The sequence below is a fragment of the Nicotiana tomentosiformis genome, chromosome 4 (assembly GCF_000390325.3).
Source record: "Nicotiana tomentosiformis chromosome 4, ASM39032v3, whole genome shotgun sequence".
Classification (NCBI taxonomy): Eukaryota; Viridiplantae; Streptophyta; class Magnoliopsida; order Solanales; family Solanaceae; genus Nicotiana; species Nicotiana tomentosiformis.
The window spans coordinates 18,691,415-18,707,283 of record NC_090815.1 but is presented as its reverse complement, the minus strand read 5'-3'; positions in this window follow the sequence as shown (position 1 = coordinate 18,707,283).

Genomic DNA, 15,869 nt, shown 5'->3' with positions numbered 1-15,869 from the left:
ATTTTGGAGATTTAAATCTTAGTGATTTTCTACTCCAATTTATTATTCGATTTGAAGATTAAAAACTTCATCGTTTATTAAATTTGGTTGTATCACAAATTACTCGGTTTGAAGATTAAAAACTTCACCGTTTATTATTTCTGAATGTGTCAGATTGGTTTGAAGATTAAAAACTTCACCATTTATTAATTCTGGCTCTGTCGTGACAAAAACAACAGTTCTTGTGGTTGGCTCTACAAAGTAATAGGGGTAGTGAATGTGAATCTCCTTTTTGAAGAAATATGTTTGGAATATGGTATTACTCATCAAACGACAACCCCTTAGTCACCGCAATCTAATGGAATTGCAGAAAGAAAATAGAACGTTAAAGTAGATGATGAATGCCTTGTTGATAAGTTTTGATTTACCCAGAACTTGTGGGGGGAAGCTATTCTTATAGCTAACCGAATACTCAATCGAGTTCCCCATAGCAAAACGCATTCCATTCCATATGAAAAATGGAAAGGAAGGAAACCCAACTTAAAATATTTTAAGTGTGGGGGTGTTTGGCTAAAGTACAAGTTCCTAAACCCAAAAGGGTAAAGATTGGACCAAAAACCGTTGATTGTGTTTTCATAGGATAAACAACAAATAGTAAGGCATATCGCTTTTTGGTTCAAAAATTAGAAAATTCTAACATTCGTATTAATACGGTAAATCAGATAATGCTGAATTCTTTGAGTATTTATCCGTATAAAATGGAATGTGAGTCGTCTAGTAAAAAATCTAAGCGAACTCGGGAAGAAGCAAAGGAAAATACCCCTAAGGAGGTGAATCCAAGACGTAGTAAACGTCAAAGGACATATACTTCCTTTGGACGAGATTTTCTGGAATTCTTGTTGGAAAATGAGCATCAAACATTTAAATAAGCAATGTCTTGCTCGAAAGCACAATGTTAGAAAAAGGTAGTCAATAGTGAGATATAACCCATATTAAGTAATCATACTTGGGAATTAGTTTATCTTCCTCCGAAAAATAAACATTTTGGTTCTAAGTGGATTTTCAGAAGAAAAATGAAAGCTGATGGTATTATTGACAAATATAAGGCAAAACTGATTGCCAAAGGATTAAGACAATGAGAAGGTCTTGATTACTTTGACACATACTCACCGGAACGAGAATTACATCTAATCGGATGGTAATAGCATTAGCACCGTGTATGGCCTTGAAATCCATTAGATGGATGTAAAGACAACCTTCTTAAATGAAGATTTGGGGGAAGAAATTTATATGAAACAACCTGAAGGGTTCGTAGTTCCTGGAAAAGAAAGAAGGTGTGTCGACTAGTTAAGTCACTTTACGGACTAAAATAAACATCCAACCAATGGCATGCGAAATTTGACTAGAGAATATTGTCAAATGATTTCAAACTAGTGTATTTACATTAAGAATACTCTAAATTATGTAGTCATTGTTTGTTTATATATGGATTATATATTGATAGAAAAGGCACATGAAACATGTGAAATGTGGGGGCATCTAGCTTATGCATAACAAAAGCTAATGTTAGACGTGATGTATATATTATCTAGAAGAACTAGATGATATGATTCTTCGAACCCCACGAATCCTTAGGGATATTGATATAGTAGTCGGTGAATTCATTAGTTGTTAAGTCTTAGTAAAGACTAGTTGATGAAACTACTAATTCGGAAGTTGGTCACGTACCTTTCTCGAAAGATTATTTTCTTGCTTGAAAATTTATATTGTTTAGTTCTTTTATGAAATGATGTCACTTCGAAGGTTGTGACTTTTCATAGAAAGATACATCTGTACGTTTTTGTATGGACATGACCGTTCATGAATGAATGTATTAATATGTTTGTCTATAATGAGGTGAACGAACCATGAACATGACCAAAATCCATTGCAAGTTGAGTTTGTTTAAGATTGTTAGTAATCTGTGTTCAAAATCATAAATTCATGTAAAGTAAAAGAGAAACATAAATGCATAGGAAGAACAAAATTAAATCTGAGTCCACTGAATTCACAGTGTGTCCTTAAGGAATTTAATCCCCTCACTATTGCCCAAGGTATACAGATTAATTCCTCCCAGGATAGAACGGAATAACTATTCTGTGATAGCGACACTTCAAATCACAGAACTTCAGCGAACTCAACAAACTGAGCAAACCACACTTGACACTTATGTTTATTTAGAAAATAATATAACAATGTAGAAAAGAGGGGAGAAGATTTCAGATTTTTCATATCTTAAAAATGAGGCCAAGCCTCTAAATTTATAGACAAAGGAAGGTTGATATGGAGAGGTGCAATCCAAAAGGTGCCTCTTCCATTCCCATTCACACCTTTTAAAGAAAAAACGCATCAATCCCCCACATGAATGGGGAATGGACATATGTGAAAAAACATGCATGAAAATACTGTGTGATTCGCAAGTAAGAATTAATCGCATCTGGATAAGTAGGTTTCCCTTTGAACTTTCCGCAATGAACTTATGTCGGATATACTCGGTCAATCGGTAGATTTGATATCTTTGAACCGTTGAATTTTGGTGTATACCTAGACAATAATAAGTCATACAATCAACCCTTAACCGTCTTTGGTTCTCATTGTTGTGTTCGTTTCAGCCATGAACACCGCCTAGTTTCATAAGTGCATAGAGAATTGGCCTTACAGAACTCTCCTTGAAGCGTCTAATACTTCACACTTATATAGGTGATTCCTAAACGTGTTATCCCGTAGATACACTATTTGATATACCCCGTATAAAAATTAGAAACCATTAAAAACCCTTAATGCTTTATCCTTGGTACTAAATATTGTCTCATCACGAGAATGGACCAAAAAGAAATTTTATTTGCCAATGTTGAACCGTCATTAATGACTTTGCTTGAGCTCCTTGAACCTAGATCTTGGGATCTCCAGTCTTCTAGGTAGAGTTACCGCTGCAATGACTAGTCATTGGCCATAGTCTCATTCCCCACGATGATCTTTCAACTATCTCTCTAGTTAGGCCTTTTGTAAGTGGATCCGACAAATTATCGCTTGACTTCACGTAGTCAATTATGATAATTCCTCTAGAGAATAGTTGCCTAACGGTTTTATGCATTCATCGTATATGACGAGATTTCGCGTTATGCATAATGCTCCTAGCCTTTCGTATTGCTGCTTGACTATCGCAATATATTCATATATGTGCCAACGATTTGGGCCAAAATAAGATATCTTTAAGAAATTTTTAGGAGCCATTCAACTTTTTCACCGACCTTGTTTAAGGTTATAAACTCAGCCTCTGCTGTAGAGCGGTCAATGCACGTTTGTTTGGACGATTTCCAAGACATCGCTCCTCCATCGACTGTTTAGAATCGGTTGAACCGGTGATCTAATTTGTATCACTATACCCCTCTATTATCACGGGATACTTATTGTAGTGCAAAGCATAATTTTGAGTATATTTCAAGACTCATTTCATTGTCATGAATGTTCAATGCTAACTTCCTTATGTCGTAGCCTTATACGTCTCGACTTTTAATTGCATATCAGAGTATTGACTACACTTAATATTGCAATAGTGTATTATAGCAACAGCTGGAATGATTTGCATCAGTTATGGCCACAACGTTTTAATATAAAACACATTTCGCAATCACTCTGCCGTTTTCAAGAAATTATATGATATTTATCCATACGTCTATATGATATGCATATTATAGCACCTTAACAAATCCAACTTGCAATGGATTTTGGTCATGTTCACCAGTTGGTTCACCTCATTATAGACCAACATATTAATACATTCGTTCATGAACGGTCATGTCCATACAAAAACGTGCAGACGTAGCTTTCTATGAAAAGTCACAACCTTCGAAGTGACATCATTTCATAAAAGAACTAAACAATCTATATTTTCAATCAAGAAAATAATCTTTCGAGAAAGGCAGGTGACCAATTTCCGAATTAGTAGTTTCATCAACTAGTCTTTTCTAAGACTTAACAACTGATGAATTCACTGACTACCATATCAATATCCCTAAGAATTCGTGGGGTTCGAAGTATCATATCATCTAGTTCTTCTAGATAATATATACATCACGTCTAACATTAGCTTTTGTTATGCATAAGCTAGATGACCCCACATTTCATATGGTTCATGTGCCTTTTCTATCAACATATAATCCATATATACAAAAATAATGACTACATAATTTAGAATATTCTTAATGTAAATACACTAGTTTGAAACCATTTGACAATATTTTCTAGTCAAATTTCGCATGCCATTGTTTGGATGTTTGTTTTAGTTCGTAAGTGACTTAACTAGTCGAACTACTTTTTTTTTTTTCAGGAACCACGAACCCTTCAGGTTGTTTCATATAAATTTCTTCCTCCAAATCTTCATTTAAGAAGATTGCCTTTACGTCCATCTAATGGATTTCAAGGCCATACACGGTGCTAACACTATTACTATCCGATTAGATGTAATTCTCGTTCCGATGAGTATGTGTCAAAGTAATCAAGACCTTCTCGTTGTCTTAATCCTTTGGCAATCAGTTTTGCCTTATATTTTTCAATAGTACCATCAACTTTTATTTTTCTTCTAAAATTTCACTTAGAACCCAAAGGTTTATTTCCTGAAGGAAGATAAACCAATTCCCAAGTTTGATTATTTAATATGGGTTCTATCTCACTATTGACTACCTCTTTCTAACATTGTTCTTTCGAGAAAGACATTGCTTATTTAAATGTTTGATGCTCATTTTCCAACAAGAATGCCAGAAAATCTGGTCCAAAGGAAGTATATGTCCTTTGAGTTTACTACGTCTTGGATTCACTGCATTAGGTGTATTTTCCTTTGTTTCTTCCCGAGGTCACTTAGATTTTTTACTAATCGACTCACATTCTATTTTATACGGATAAATACTCAAAGAATTCAACATTATCTGATTCACTTACCGTATTAATATGAATGTCGGAATTTTCTGATTTATGAACCAGAAAATGATATGCCTTACTATTTGTTGCATATCCTATGAAAACACAATCAACGGTTTTTGGTCCAATATTTACCCTTTTGGGTTTAGGAACTTGCACTTTAGCCAAACACCCCCACACTTTAAAATATTTTAAGTTGGAGTTCCTTCCTTTCTATTTTTCTTATGGAATGGATTGCTTTTTGCTATGGGGAACTCGATTGAGTATTCGGTTAGCTGTAAGAATAGCTTCCCCCACAAGTTCTGGGTAAATAAGAATTTATCAACAAAGCATTCATCATCTACTTTAACGTTCTATTTTCTTTCCGCAATTTCATTAGATTGCAGTGACTAAGGGGTTGTCGTTTGATGAATAATACCATATTCCAAACATATTTTTTCAAAAAATAGATTCACATTCACTGGCCCTATTACTTTGTAGAGCCAACCACAAGAACTGTTATTTTTATCACGACAGAGCTAGAATTAATAAATGGTAAAGTTTTTAATCATCAAACCAATCTGACACATTCAGAATTAATAAATGGTGAAATTTTTAATCTTCAAACCGAGTAATTTGTTATACAAACAAATTTAATAAACATGAAAAAATTCTGAAATTCTCCCATTTGCTTTACATTATTTTTCCAAAACAAAATAAAAGTGTCATGTGGCTTGTTGGTAATATGTGTTCAAAATCAGAAAATCATGTAAAGTAAAATAGAAACAGAAATGCATAGGAAGAACAAAATTAAATCTGAGCCCACTGAATTCACAGTGTGTCCTTAAGGAATTTAATCCCCTCACTGTTGCCCAAGGTATACAGATTAATTCCTCCCATGATAGAACAGAATAACTATTCTGTGATAGCGACACTTCAAATCACCGAACTTCAGCGAACTCAACAAACCTAGCAAATCACACTTGACACTTATGTTTATTTAGAAAATAATGCAATAATGTAGGAAAGAGGGGAGGAGATTTCAGATTTACCATCTCTTAAAAATGAGGCCAAGCCTCTAAATTTATAGAAAAAGGAAGGGTGATATGGAGAGATGCAATCCAAAAGGTGCCTCTTCCATTTCCCATTTACACCCTTTAAAGAAAAAATGCAACAATCCCCCACATGAATGGGGAATGAACATATGTGAAAAAACATGCATGAAAATACTGTGTGATTCGCAAGTAAGGATTAATCGCATCTAGATAAGTAGGTTTTCCTTTGAACTTTTCGTAGTAAACTTATATCGTATATACTAGGTCAATCGGTAGATTTGATATCTTTGAACCGTCGAACTTTGGCATATACCTAGACAACCATAAATCACACAATCAACTCTTAACCATTTTTTCTCTCATTGTTGTATTCATTTCAGCCATGAACACCGCTTGGTTTCATAAGTGCATAGAGAATTTGCCTTACAGAACTCTCATTAAAGCGGCAAACACTTCATACTTACATAGGTGATTCTTAAACGTGTTATCTTGTAGACACACTATTTGATATACCCCGTATCAAATTTAGAAACTATTAAAAAACCTTAATGCTTTATCCTTGGTACTGAACATTGTCTCATCACGAGAATGGACCAATTTATTTTTTATTTTACATTATTGAACCGTCATTAATGGCTTTGTTTGAGCTCCTTGAACCTAGATCTTGGGATCTCCAGTCTTCTAGAGAGTTACCGCCACAATGACTTGTCCTTGGCCATAGTCTCATTCTCCTCGATGATCTTTCAACTATCTCTCTAGTTAGGATTTTTGTAATTGGATCCGACACATTATCGCTTGACTTCATGTAGTCAATTATGATAATTCCCCTAGAGAATAGTTGCCTAATGGTCTTATGAATTCATCGTATATGACGAGATTTCCCGTTATACATAATGCTCATATCCCTTCCTATTGCTGCTTGACTATCGCAATATATTCATATATGTGCCAACGATTTGGGCCAAAATAAGATATCTTTAAAAAATTTTTAGGAGCCATTCAACTTTTTCACCGACCTTGTTTAAGGTTATAAACTCAGCCTCTGCTGTAGAGCGGTCAATGCACATTTGTTTGGACGATTTCCAAGACATCGCTCCTCCACCGACTGTTTTGAATTGGTTGAACGGTGATCTAATTTGCATCACTATGCCCCTCTATTATCGCGGGATACTTATTGTAGTGCAAAGCATAATTTTAATTATATTTCAAGACTCGTTTCATTGTCATGAAAGTTCAATGCGAACTTCCTTATGTCGTAGACTAATACATCTAGACTTTCAATTGCATATCAGAGTATTGACTACACTTAATGTAGCAATAGTGTATTATAGCAACAACTGGAATGATTTGCATCAGCTGTGGACACAACCTTTTAATATAAAATATATTTTACAATCACTCCGCCATTTTCAAGCAATTGTATGATATTTATCCATATGTCTATATGATATGCATATTATAACACCTTCATTCATGAAACAAATCCAACTTGCAATGAATTTTGGTCATGTTCATCAATTGGTTCACCTCATTATAGACCAACGTATTAATACATTTGTTCATGAACGATCATGTCCATACAAAAACGTACAGACGTATCTTTCTATGAAAAGTCACAACCTTCGAAGTGATATCATTTCATAAAAGAACTAAACAATATAAATTTTCAAGAAAGAAAATAATATTTCGAGAACGTGACCAACTTTCGAATTAGTTTCAACAACTAGTCTTTACTAAGACATAACAACTGATGAATTCACCGACTACCATATCAATATCCACTAAATATTTGTGGGGTTCGAAGAATCATATCATCTAATTCTTCTAGATAATATATACATCCCATTTAGCAACAACTTTTGTTATGCATAAGCTAAATGCCCCCACATTTCACATGTTTCATGTGCCTTTTCTATCAACATATAATCCATATATAAACAAATAATGACTACATAATTTAGAGTATTCTTAATGTAAATATACTAGTTTGAAACCATTTGACAACATTTTCTAGTCAAATTTCGCATGTCATTGTTTGAGTGTTTGTTTTAGTCCGTAAATTGACTTAACAAGTCGACACACCATCTTTCTTTTCCAGGAACCATGAACCTTTCCGGTTGTTCTATATAAATTGCTTCCTCCAAATCTCCATTTAAGAAGGATATCTTTACATCCATCTGATGGATTTCAAGGCCATACATGGTGGCTAACGCTATTACCATCCGAATAGATGTAATTCTCATTACTGGTGAGTATGTGTCAAAGTAATCAAGACCTTCTCATTGTCTTAATCCTTTGGCAATCAATCTTGCCTTATATTTGTCAATAGTACCATCAACTTTCATTTCCCTTTTAAAAATTCACTTAGAACCTAAAGGTTTATTTTCTGGAGGAAGATCAACCAATTCTCAAGTATGATTACTTAATATGGATTCTGTCTCACTATTGACTACTTCTTTCCGAGGAAAACATAACTTTTTCCAAAGTTTGAAGCTCATTTTCAAACAAGAATGTCAGAAAATCTGATCCAAAGGAAGTAGTTGTCTTTTGACATTTACTACGTCTTGGATTCACCTCATTAGGTGTACTTTCCTTTTCTTCTTCCCGAGGTCGCTTAGATATTTCACTAGACAACTCACCTCCTTTTTATACGGATAAATATTCTCAAAGAATTTAGCATTATCTGATTCGATTACCGTGTTAATATGAATGTCGGAATTTTCTGATTTATGAACCAGAAAATGATATGCCTTACTATTTGTTGCATATCCTATGAAAATGCAATTAATATTTTCCGGTCCGATCTTTACTCTTTTGGGTTTAGGAACTTGCATTTTAGCCAAGCACCCCACACACTTTAAAATATTTTAAGTTGAACTTCCTTCCTTTTCATTTTTCATATGGAATGGATTGCGTTTTGTTGTGGGGAATTCGATTGAGTATTCGATTGGCTGTAAAATTAGCTTCCCCCCACAAATTCTAGGGTAAACGGAACTTATCAACAATGCACTCATCATCTTCTTTAAGGCTCTATTCTTTTTTTCCGCAATTTCATTAGATTGCGGTGACTAAGGGGCTGTCGTTTGATGAATAATATCATATTCCAAACATATTTGTTCAAAAGGAGATTCACATTCACTGTCCCTATTACTTTGTAGAGCCAACCACATGAACTGTTGTTTGTATCACGATAGAGTCAGAATTAATAAATGGTGAAGTTTTTAATCTTCAAACCAATTTGACACAACCAGAATTAATAAATAGTGAAGTTTTTAATCTTCAAACCGAATGATATCTGATACAACCAGATCTAATAGACGGTGAAGGTTTTTTAATCTTTAAACCGAGTAATATGTGACACAATCAAATTTAATAAACGGTGAAGTTTTTAATCTTCAAACAGATAAACTGGAGTAGAAAATCTCCAAAACTAGTATAAAGTCACTTAGACTTTATTCCGACAAATGAGTAGAAAGTCACGAAGATTTTAATCTCAACGAACGAGTGAAAAATCATGCAGATTTTGATCTCGAAGCTGGACTAGAAAATCACGAAGATTTTATTCTCCATAACGAGTGTAGAAAATTACGAGAATTTTAATTCACTTTCCAAATGGTTTTCCAACTAAACCATTATAACACTTTAAACAGTTTGATCTCTTTCTCTAATCAAACACATATATATTCATCTTTACATATACTATATTCATGATCTCAAGAATACTTCAAGTATTACTGTAAGGCTAATTCATGTCTTACTTCCTTGAAGAAACCATGCATGCTACCAATTGTATGTCAAATACTAATAGTTTTTTCATTTGGTTAAAGGAATAACAAAAATGCGTGTCATTCCTAATCATGCATATAATTCTAGATTTGTAATATGAGATCATCATATAACAAAAATCTATATTAATATTATAGAAACTTAATTTCATAACTCACACAGGATAGAATATCAATTAAAAATAAGTAGAGTAAGAAAGGGTAACCCGATTTTGATAACTTATAATTCACCACGGATAAGGAGTTCCTTCACTTTGCTTTCTCGCTTCAGAAAGAATTCATATGACATTGTTGTATCCAAAGTCTACAACGCCACAATACACGCTCCAATCCAACGCCACAATCCAATGAGATTTGAGATCATCACATAATGAACATCTGCCCTGATATATTATCACTTTCTTCTTAAATCGTCACCTTCACTGTTTTGCCTTTACATTGATTAAATTGTGACTTTTCCGGCCATTAGCACTTTTCATAAATGGTTCCATGTCCGTAGTGCTCATAATAGGAAATATCAAGTGTTTATTGTTATTAACGGAGATATCCATTTGTCCACACTCTCAATCTGCATCCTTTTGGTCAAATAAATTTTTCATTGGCAGAAAGTTTATCAACTGGTAATTGCCAACCCAAAGGATCAAGTTTCATGCCATTTTCTTTCATGACTTGGGTGCATATTAAGAGTTTTTGCAATGACATTTCTTCCTTGTAGAAACATCCTCAATCACGAATATTTGCACCGTTGTCACGATGACGTGGAAACAAAGACAACCAATATCTTTTCCTTTCTTGTTTAGTATCCAACAAATAGATGTTAAGACAAACACAGAAACTAAATGTTAAGTTCCTTAAGCTTGTTCGTATTCTGTGTTCGAAATAAAATATTTTAAAGTGTGGGGTGTTTGGCTAAAGTACAAGTTCCTAAACCCAAAAGGGTAAAGATTGGACCAAAAATTGTTGATTGTGTTTTCATAGGATATGCAACAAATAGTAAGGCATATCGCTTTCTGGTTCATAAATCAGAAAATTCCGACATTCATAATAATAGGGTAATTGAATAAGATAATGCTGAATTCTTTAAGTATTTGTCCGTATAAAATGGAATGTAAGTCGTCTAGTGAAAAATCTAAGCGACCTCGGAAAGAAGCAAAGGAAAATACACCTAAGGAGGTGAATCCAAGACGTAGTAAACGTCAAAGGACATATACTTCCTTTGGACCATATTTTCTGGCATTTTTGTTGAAAAATGAGCATCAAACATTTAAATAAGCAATGTCTTGCTCGAAAGCACAAACTTAGATAGTGAGATCGAGCCCATATTAAGTAATCATACTTGAGAATTGGTTTATCTTCCTCCAGGAAATAAACCTTTGGGTTCTAAGTGGATTTTCAGAAGAAAAATGAAAGCTAATGGTATTATTGACAAATATAAGGCAAAACTGATTGCCAAAGGATTTAGACAACGAGAAGGTCTTGATTACTTACATACTCACCGGAACTAGAATTATATCTAATCGGATGGTAATAGCTTTAGCACCATGTATGGCCTTGAAATCCATTAGATGGACGTAAAGACAACCTTCTTAAATGAAGATTTGGAGAAAAAAATTTATATGGAACAACCTGAAGGGTTCGTGGTTCCTGAAAAAGAAAGAAGGTATGTCGACTAGTTAAGTCACTTTACGGACTAAAGCAAACATCCAAGCAATGGCATGCAAAATTTGACTAGAAAATATTGTCAAATGGTTTCAAACCAGTGTATTTACATTAAGAATACTCTAAATTATGTAGTCGTTGTTTGTTTATATATAGATTATATGTTGATAGAAAAGGCACATGAAACATATGAAATGTGGGGGCATCTAGCTTATGCATAACAAAAGCTAATGTTAGACGTGATGTATATATTATTTAGAAGAACTAGATGATATGATTCTTCGAACCCCACGACTCCTTACGGATATTGATATGGTAGTCGGTGAATTCATCAGTTGTTAAGTCTTAGTAAAGACTAGTTGATGAAACTACTAATTCGGAAGTTGGTCACGTGCCTTTCTCGAAAGATTATTTTCTTTCTTGAAAATTTATATTGTTTAGTTCTTTTATGAAATGATGTCACTTCGAAGGTTGTGACTTTTCATAGAAAGATATGTCTATACGTTTTTGTATAGACATGACCGTTCATGAACGAATGTATTAATATGTTGGTCTATAATGAGGTGAACCAACCGATGAACATGACCAAAATCCATTGCAAGTTGGATTTGTTTCATGAATGAAGGTGCTATAATATGCATATCATATAGACATATGGAAAAATATCATACAATTTCTTGAAAACGGCGGAGTGATTGCGAAATGTATTTTATATTAAAAGGTTGTGGCCACAACTGATGTAAATCATTCCAATTGTTGCTATAATACACTATTGCAATATTAAGTGTAGTCAATACTCTGATATGCAATTGAAAGTCGAGATGTATAAGGCTACGACATAAGGAAGTTAGCATTGAACTTTCATGACAATGAAACGAGTCTTGAAATATACTCAAAATTATGCTTTGCACTACAATAAGTATCTCGCGATAATAGAGGGGTATAGTGATACAAATTAGATCACCGGTTCGACCGATTCTAAACAGTCGGTGGAGGAGCGATGTCTTAGAAATCGTCCAAACAAATATGCATTGACCGCTCTACAGTGGGGGCTGAGTTTATAGCCTTAGACAAGGCCGGTGAAGAAGTTGAATGGCTCCTAAAAATTTCTTATAGATATTTTATTTTGGCCCAAATCGTTGGCACTTATATGCATATATTGCGATAGTCAAGCATCAATAGGAAGGGCTAGGAGCATTATGTATAACAGAAAATCTCGTCATATACGACGAAGGCATAAAATCGTTAGGCAACTATTTTCTAGAGGAATTATCATAATTGACTACATGAAGTCAAGCGATAATGTATCGGATCCACTTACAAAAGGCCTAACTAGAGAGGTAGTTGAAAGATCATCGAGGGGAATGAGACTATGGCCAAGGACAAGTCATTGTGGCGGTAACTCTACCTAGAAGATTGGAGATCCCAAGATCTAGGTTTAAGGAGTTCAAACAAAGTCATTAATTACGGTTCAACATTGTCAAATAAATTTTTTTTTTGGTCCATTCTCGTGATGAGGCAATGTTCAGTACCAAGGATAAAGCATTAAGATTTTTTAATGGTTTCTAATTTTGATACAGGGTATATCAAATAATGTATCTATGGGATAACACGTTTAGGAATCACCTATGTAAGTGTGAAGTGTTAGTTGCTTCAAGGAGAGTTTTGTAAGGCCAATTCTCTATGCACTTATGAAACCATGCGGTGTTCATGGCTGAAACGAACATAACAATGAGAACCAAAGACGGTTAAGGGTTGATTGTGTGACTTATGGTTGTCTAGGTATACACCAAAGTTCGACGGTTCAAAGCTATCAAATCTACCAATTGACCGAGTATATCTGACATAAGTTCACTATAGAAAGTTCAAAGGGAAACTTACTTATCCAGATGCGATTAATCTTTAATTGCGAATCACACAATATTTTCATGCATGTTTTTTCACATATGTCCATTCCCACCATTCTCCATTCATGTAGGGGATTATTGCATTTTTTTCTTTAAAGGGTGTGAATGGGAAATGGAAGAGGCACCTTTCGGATTGCACCCCTCCATATCACGCTTCCTTTGTTTATAAATTTAGAGGCTTGGCCTCATTTTTAAGAGATGAAAAATCTGAAATCTTTTCCCCTCTTTTCTACATTGTTGCATTATTTTTTAAATAAACATAAGTGTCAAGTGTGGTTTGCTTCGTTTGTTGAGTTCGTTGAAGTTCTGTGATTTGAAGTGCCGCTATCACAGAATAGCTATTCTGTTCTATCCTGAGAGGAATTAATCCGTATACCTTGGGCAACAGTGAGGGGATTAAATTTCTTGAGGACATTGTGAATTCAGTGGGCTCGGATTTAATTTTGTTCTTCTTATGCATTTCTGTTTCTCTTTTACTTTACGTGATTTTTTGATTTTGAACACATATTACCAAAAGTTCCAGATGAAGGGCCTCTTTGCGGATACTTTCTGCAACGTTAGTGCCAGAGGGTGTCAATAAAAGCATACTCTTACTCCAGGAATGACACTCCAGAAATCAGCTTATTGTTCAAGAAGTCACAGTCACTTAAGGTAATGAGGCTTTTGAAAATATACTGCCTGAGTACTTTACTCACTTTGACTTCCTTAGGAGACTTGGGAAAATGTTCCAAGACGGAAAATAAGATTTATGTCTTTGAACCTGTGATATGAAAGCAAATGACAAATTGCTATTACGAGTATCAGAAGCATATCAGTTGAAATCCCAACGAAAATAAAAGAGTAACTGAGTAAGAAGCGGAATAGAGCTATGGAGATCAAGGCGCAGTTCAAACGATGAACTTGTAAGGCCATCCAATGCAAGATCTACCTCATTAATCTCATTCAACATCATCAGCAAGGTTAAACCTCATTTCGGAAATTTGGTTTTTGGTGACAACTGGAATGATATTTGCAAGCTTTTTGATCATACATTCTATGAGGCCTACTGGTAAAGTTGTTGCCATGTGACCTGGAGGTCACGAGTTCAAACCGTGAAAACAGCTTCTCCTAGAAATGTAGGGTAAGGCTGCGTACAATAGACTTTTGTGGTCCGGCCCTTCCTCGGACCCCGCGCATAGCGGGAGCTTAGTGCACTGGGCTGCCTTTTTTTATTCTATGAGGCCTACATCACCATTGTTAAATGGATCAGACCACCAATTATTTTTGTTAAACTCAATGGTTTAAGGAGCTAAGGATCGTGGTGATTAACCATGGCGTCATTACAAGGCATGGTTTCAGAGAGGCAAACAAGGTGGTCGATAAATTGGCTACTCTGAGCCATTCAACTGATAAGTGTACATAAACCACAGCTTTTGATATTCTGCGACGCCAGATTAGAGTCTCATTGAATGCCGATCGATGGCAACTTCCATCATTTCGAGTCAAGAGGAGAAGCCATCACTTTTTTGTTTTTTTAAGGAAAGTTAGTTGAGCTAATGCCTCACATCTTGTAAAGAAGGTTTTTGGTTATATCCCCCTTCTTCATTGTACTCGTTTCAACGTGGCAATAAAATCGTGACTTGATTAAGGGGAAAAAAAGAAGAAAAAATTACAGTTGGGCTATGTATATGGCTCATGATCAGATACATTACATTTTATTTTATAGGACCCTATTACCATTTCCTTTCTAAGAATCATATTTTACTTGAAGAACCATCAGTTTATTACTTGGGAGTAATAGTTTAAAGTCATTTTCCTCATATGCTCAAAATATAATAATATGAACTTCAGATACTTTGATAAATATAACACCAGTAATTATAAGATGTAAATTCTGAAAGTTCTCAACTCTCATCTTCTGAATGTATTTTCTCAAATTTACACTCATGTATTGTTCTGTGTTAGTTCCAACATGAAACATACTTTTTATCCACTATACTTTAAATTTGAGTAGTAATAGTATTGCTACTATTTATTATACTCTAATCAAAGTAATATAAATTGACTCTAACAGCATGTGGTAATTTCGGGATATAACATGTGATAATTTCCCACTTGGGGCATTATATTGGGTTTATTTGTGTAATAAAAGTAAACTAAATTGATTGACCGATTTTTGTCACGTTCATATCTTTGTTTATTTATTTATTTTTAATTTTTGATGATGCTAATACCCGAATCAGCTTGTGCATGCCTGGACTATTCCATTGGGTACTTGTTATCACTACCGATATGATACCGAGTAACTCTGCCAACAAAATCTTTAAAAAATCCTTATTTATTAACTGGTGCATCGGCGACTACTATTTTATTTAACCTGTAATATCATATTGTTGTTTTATCTTTCAAATCGTTTAAATTTATATTATTATACACAATTATATTTAATTAATATTTAAATGATTTGATATTACAAAAAAGTACAGCTGCCCACCAAAATAATAACTGATAAATGTATTTTTTTATTTATAGAAAATGTATAAAATTATATATATATTATATTAAAAGCA